Here is a 7355-nt window from a genome sequence, read left to right as displayed (position 1 = left end):
AAAAAATCAAACACAATGATTCAAAAACATGCAGGCTTTAAAAGGTTATCAGTGAGAGGGGAGAGCGATAACGATGATATACAAAGAAAAAAAAAAAACAGAAATACCGTTTCATTGTACGAGCGTGTGTAATACACGTGTGTTACAAAGTGATACGAGGACAGATGCTTATAAGAGATAATGACAGTAGGTGAAATATTATGCTATTATGTCCTGTAATAATGGCAGCTGATAAAATGCGATGCTAGTATATGATGGCGACTTATATTACTTATATTATATGTCAACATGATGTCTGCAGTTATGATATTTTGACACAATAGTTAACTCTAAGGGAGTGACAATTAGAACTGGTACTAAAATATATTTGTCGCAGAGAAAAAGAAACAATTATTGAATGATGAAAAAAGTTATGTCAGAAACTGAAGAAAAATAAATAGATTTTGGTTGAATACATAAGGAAACATTAATGGATTCTGACAGGCTCTCAATAGTAGTTTTTGGAGGGGCAAAATGATTAAAGGTTATATAATAAGGTTCTGTTAGTCAGTCAATATGTCACCCTTTTGCATTAATATAATGAAATGCAGCTATCAGCGATATCGTGAGGTTTGTAGGAAATACATTTGTTTCAATGAACATGTGTTCACGTTGCCCTAAATCCCCCTTTCTTTATCAAATCTTGCACCTAGAAGAGAAAGTATGGAATCCGGTTGAAGAATCGGAGAAACTAATCAACAAATGGAAAAATGCACTTTACTCCTCTTTAAACATTTAAACATCACGTGAACCGTAGCAGAAAGGAAATGATGATTATTGGTACACGTTTCTCATGTTTATGTTCTTACAGATAGACCTTGTGTGTAGTTTTTTTTTCTTCTAAATTATTGTTTATTCAGGCCATATTTTGAAATAATTTTTCTAAGCTAAAATTGTGCTGAATGATCAGTACCTGGCCATTGGCTTAAATTATCATCATATCCAATCCACTGTGTTTGAACGAGTCGTAGTTTGTGCTGGAAGTTAGCCGGAATAATAATTTAGAATAAGGGATGTTTTTATTCCTGCTCTTAGTTGAGTGTTGGAATTCTTTATGACTTCATCCCTTATGTTATTTCATTGCTACTTGTCCACTAAACTCCTGATTAAATAAGAAAACCAAAATATGCACATTTATGTATTGAATTCTGGTATTGACATACTGATCACTCAGTAGTTTACAGAATATTAAATTTTAGTCTATTACTTTTGATAAGAAGATAATAGTAATTTTAGGTGGTTAGAAATGCTTTATTCATTATTTAGATTATACAGTCAATGACGGAGGATGGGAGACCAAAGGTTGATAAGGTCAAAGATCGTGACTGGTAAAGAGACCACCTTCCGTTTCCTATGTGGTTTTGCCGAGAGATGAAACTTATCGTCAGGTTCTTCCGGCGAGGAAATCGACGCCTTCAGGCTATGTGTATCTTTACAAAAGTAATGGTAAAATGTTACAAAAACTTGACTTAGAATACTGGTACATACAGAAGAGATACATCTTGTGATTAAAGAACTGAGAAACATATTTTCCATCTACGTACCAAATTTTTGTCTGAGGGATCCTGGAATTTCCATTTTAACGCCTCCTGGTTTGTTTGATCTGCGTCCATTCTTCCTTCCTCTGAGTCAGGAGAGTTTTTGTTCAAGGTATGCTGGAAAATGTGTTCTTTCAAGGTATGGGGGATTTGAATAACCTTTGTTCCTCTCTCAATACATCGACATTGGGAGTTAGCAGTCGCCGTTTGTTTATATTTTCTGAAATAGAGAGCTTTTTAAGACCTTCTTTTGTTAAAATCAACTTTTGTTTGGCGAAATAATGAAGCATTCAATTTTTTTAGGCTTTGAGCGATTAAGATTTCAACATGTTAATGAAAGTGATTAATGTTTCTGCATGATCGTTTTCCCTTCTAATTTGAAAGAAAAAAAAATATTTTACCCATCCAATTTCTTTAAAGGGTAGTGATCACATTTCTTTGGTTATAAACATTTCCAATTTAGTGAGCTTTTTATCTCTTATTTGGGGGAGCTTTCAGCTTCACCTTGGAGTAAATTCAGCTAGTTTTTATAGGTAATTTTCCAATGCTTTATTAAAGTAATCACCATCGCTTCCTTTAAACATTATCTTTCTGATTAAATTCTTAGATAAAAAGTTTGTCCCTCCTGCAAGCAGCAATTATGACTTCCTTTCCTAAGTTAAGGAGCTAACGGTGGCTGTATTGAATAATTGTCAATACCATTTGTAAGTTTTCCATTTCTTTGTATGTATATTCTTAGGCCTGTTTATTTCATTGCAGTCCATATGGACAATGACATAAGAGAAAATAATTACATACTATTATTTGATTAAACAAAATCAGTTCTAAGGGCTTTTACGTAAATGCATCACCTTTCCCTTTCTCAACAGTATACAGTACGTATCATATCACCTTCCGTGGCAGACTGCAGTGCCAAGTGGCAAGTCTATATAGATAGACTTTGTTATGACCGAAACGCCAACCTATTCTGTTTAGAACTTTGTTCCCACATTCATTGTGAAGTTGTTCAGCAAACCCAAGATGCATTTTCCCATCTTCATGCTATTAACTTTTATTAATTGTTTTTGCGGCTTTATGTAATTTATAGAACTGCAGATTCACTTCGTGGTTTCCATTAATAAAAGGTTTCTGACTGATTGCATAAATTTAGATATTGGTTTGTCTTTATTCTTACTTCTTTTGTATGAGATAATTAATGTTATCGGGGAATCAGCTGAGGTCATTGTTGTAAATATTTGCATTTTCTTTAAACTAAAGTCAAACTATTCTGTAGATGGAAAGTTGAAAACTAACTACAGTATTCCCTTTCCAATAAGCCAGATTTGCGTGTGGGAATAAACTACAAATTACTTTCTTCGTATTATCTGTTTCCTTGAACTCTGGTTATTCACATGCTTCTTGAATAATACAGTATATGTGTAAAAATGTGGTATTAGCATAAGTCTTATATTTGTATAAAAGTGTGATTAATTACGGTCGAATACATTCCAATATTTACTCACGGTTATTGCTGTGTGATGGCAATGTTGTTTTATATGATGGGGAAATGTTCTCTCTCTCTCTCTCTCTCTCTCTCTCTCTCTCTCTCTCTCTCTCTCTCTCTCTCTCTCTCTCTCTCTCTCTCTTTAAATCTGAATTTTTTAAAATGCTCCAGCATAAAGCAATAAGAAAACAAATTTTGAAATAACTTAATTATAAATCTAAATTCAGAATGAATTTAAATTCAAAACTCATTTTGGAAGATACATAATCTAACTTACAAACCGAAAATTGTTAAGATTTCAATTAAACTCAAGGATTTTATAAAACAAGTTTTTTATATAAAATGAAGCAGGAGAGATATTTAACTTTGCTTTATTTAACATGAACAACGTGTTACTGTTCATCCCTTAGGGAAATTTAGTCTAGGAGCACAGTGCCTTACTCGAGAAAGCCAAAGAGAAACCTGTCTTTAGGGAAGCGTCCAGAGTCGCCACCTTTCGGCAGATTCTAAATAAAACGAGCAGAAAGTGAAGCGGAGGATTTTAAGGATTTTTAGTATAATCACCTGGAAAGTGCATTGATTATTAACTATAAAATGGCAACAACGGTGTTAATTATTAAATGGTGCGTCTCCAGTTGTCCTTATTTCGGTTTTTAAAGGATATCAAGATTGTTATATAAGAACTAGAAAGGGAAAGATGATGATGATTATTAAGATAATTGTCATAATGATAACAATTACTTGTAAATTATATTAACCTATTGTGGTATCCTATTGGAAACGTCCTTTTCTCGGAATCTGTTGGACAGGAATTCGAGCCCAACTAAATGACGATCATTTCTAGTTGTGTCTGCAACCTCACCTTGTAAGCTAGGGACGTGGGCGTTTGGAGGAACCATTAGCAGCCAATGCCTGGCCTTCCCTGGTCCTAGTTTGTGTAGAGAAGGGAATAGCGCTTATCATTATATGTACTGTACACATAGAGTCTAGAACATCGTCTTGTCCCTTACCTCTGCCACTCGTGGGTGACCTTTAATAAAAGAGGCCCCAACTGAGACTGCCTTGAGTTAATGAAGGTCTTCACTTTGTTTCGAAAAGGGAAAAGGACTAGATTTATAAGAATGAAATCTCTGAGGGAGAGGACGGAAACAGAATGATGAAAGGAAACAAAGCACGATATGAAAAAAGAACATTGTGGTAAAATGAATCCCCATAATTAAAGTTAGTTACCAAAAGATTCAGAAGGGTAATACAAACGTAGAGAGAGAGAGAGAGAGAGAGAGAGAGAGAGAGAGAGAGAGAGAGAGAGAGAGAGAGAGAGAGAGAGAGGAGAATTTCCATAAAACTGGGACATTTTAAAAGAAATTCAGAAAATTTTCGAAAAATGTTACCTGAAGCAGAGTAAATAAATTGCGAGCGAGTAGACAAAGCATACTGATAGTGATCACGCATTAATTCTTTATCAACATTTGCTTTTCATTTTTCTTTAGAAAATTTAGAATAATCTATTTATCATTACTAAACCAAATAGTGTTCTGATTTATTTATTTTCGTCGAACGATATATCTGAAATTGGACCTTGAAATCTACCTGACTTTGTATAGAAGTTTCTCTGGACACAAACCAACAAGCCATTGGATTTCTGGAAGATTGTGAGTTGAAATGTCTTGTTGTTTTAGCTTGTTACATTACCAAAGAATTTTTTTTATACTACCTTTTTAATTGTGTATTTCATTAATTATCTGGAGAGAGAGAGAGAGAGAGAGAGAGAGAGAGAGAGAGAGAGAGAGAGAGAGAGAGAGAGAGAGAGAGAGAGAGAGAGAGAGTAGAATAACCCGACTCGTTCCAAGTTGGATTATCGATTTTTGAAACACCATAGGACTGTCATATGGGTGTACTGTATTGCTAACGTAATTTGCAATGGCCCACCTACATCGCTGCAATTGTCCCTTCCTTCGTAAAAGATAAAAACGAGGAATGAAATTACACTATCCAGCACAGACCAGTGGATTATTTACATCATATCTTTCCTTTGTCAATATATTTTCAGTATTAATGTTCCTGGATGAAGGTTTTTTTATGTTAGGTAATTTTGTAATTGGGATTTTTATAAATGAACTAAAGGAAAAATGGCAACTGCGTATTAATTCGTAAAGTTTCCTCCGTTTATCCTCGTTTGTTGAAAATGCAAAAAGTAATATTGATGAAACTACCGAGTTGTCATTAGTGCTTATTCTGTAGTTATATTATTCATTCAAATTTTTCATAATGCCATGTATTGCACAGTCACTCATATAAGTTGATGGATGTCCGGGTGTTTGAGAGAGATTTCCATTTCACCTCTTTCTAGACGACAGGTGTCTGTGAGCGCAAAACTGATCTAATGTTCAACTATATATAGTTGGATATTTGACCGGTCATGTGCTCCCAGACACATGTCGTCCAGAAAGAGGTGAAATGGAAATCTCTCAAACACCCGGACATCCATCAACTTATATGAGTGACTGTACTATGAAAATCATTGTAGACATAGTGCAAGAATGTGACCTGCTCATCTTTCCTCTGCAATTGGAAACTGTAGAACGGATCTGTTATTTGAGGGTCGTTAGGCTCAACCCATTAATTGGTTAATCATTATTAAGGAAGCCATTTGAATAATTAGCAGAGAAGACGTGAGTGCTATTTTGTTTCCTTGAAAGATTAGGTCTCTCAAACATCACTGGAGTACAAATTCTTATTTGATGCTGGTATTATGGGACAGCAGCGCAAAGCCTTTATATTTAGGACTTTCATATTTTGTTGGAGGGTTGCTGTCAGGGGAGGGGGGTGGTCGTGAAGTGAGTGCATTCCAAAGTGAAACTATAGACCTGCTGTATAAGTAAGAGGATGTCATGATGCAATGAGAGAAGCTTTAAAATAACCATAGCTAGTTTCTTTGTTTAGTTTTGTTTATTTTTTTCGAAATTTTTTACTTCTGTTTTCCATGACCTCCTGTACTTCAAAGCACCTTTCACTTTTCATTGCTCTCTTCTATTCCAAGTTTCTTTTAATTGATTCCTCTTTTTCATGTTTTTTTCCGAACCTTAAGTTAGATAAGGGAATTGAGGTGCTTGTTGACGTCTCCTTTTTCACTACCGAGACAATCAAAAGAGAAAATGTACGGCATCTGCTTATTGAAGTTCGAAAATAATTCCAACGAAGAAAATACTGTATAAGTACTAATGTATGTGCTATCAAATCTGTGTGTTCTTTGATGCGCTAATCACGCACTACCTCGTAATTGTTTAATTGGAAATCTACATGTATGGCTTAACAGCCGAAGGAGCTACTCTGACACCTGGATTTCTTCCAGGTGGTTTGGGAGAGAAGCGGGCGGGGGTGGGGGGTGGGTGGGGGGGGGGGTTAGTAAAGCTCGGGTTTAAGCTAACTTAAAATCACGTTTACATTTCAGTTGGTTGTTTCTTTTTAGTGTGAACACAACGTTTCGTTTTCAAAGTTACTGATGGATTTGTCATTTACATGAACCCTGTGCTTCTCATGTTTATAAATTAATTTTTTTTTTTTTTTCGCTGTGGCTTTTTATTCGTAATATTATCGTTGTTTTGTCCAGATGGGGGTCTGTTAAAGAATTTATTTACATTTGTCCAGAAAGCATCTGCCGTGCACATAACGAAATACCATCTTGTACTAGTGCAAGAATGTCCATCGGGCATTTGCTGCAAAAGATCCACCGTATTTGCTGGAAGTCTCCCACAATGGATTTTACTACACTATCGAGCTTGCATTTCCTGCAAAATATCCATCTTGCATGCGCAATTGGATGTTCCTTAACGATCAGGACATGCTTAATGGTATCTTTTAGGTAAGTGTCCCACCAAGTATGGTCAGGGTAAGCAAAGTGTTCCCTTTAAGCTGAACTGATATATCTTTACTGTACATCTTCAAGCATTATTACAATGATTAAGTTAAAGCCTCGTTCTCTCTTGCTGGAAAGGACGAAATGTGTGAAAGGGAGAGAAAGTCAGAGGGATAAATAGGGATAAAATTATATGAAAAGTAGGAAAAGGCAGAAATAAGAATAAGCTGATCCCCTTTGAATAGTATTATACCCAGAGTAAATTTTTGTTTCTAGCTGGAGAGGAACCAATCGATGTCTTTATCAGAAAAGCGTAACTGATCAGCCTATACAGTAATGTTTTTCCTTGATTTTTTTTCAACGCGTTTGAGAAACCCTCTCTCAATGCTATTTCATTCTAACAAACTGGAACATATAACTGAGTTTATGCTACTAAGTA

The sequence above is a fragment of the Palaemon carinicauda genome, chromosome 3 (assembly GCF_036898095.1).
Source record: "Palaemon carinicauda isolate YSFRI2023 chromosome 3, ASM3689809v2, whole genome shotgun sequence".
Classification (NCBI taxonomy): domain Eukaryota; kingdom Metazoa; phylum Arthropoda; class Malacostraca; order Decapoda; family Palaemonidae; genus Palaemon; species Palaemon carinicauda.
Note: the sequence above shows the minus strand (reverse complement) of the source record.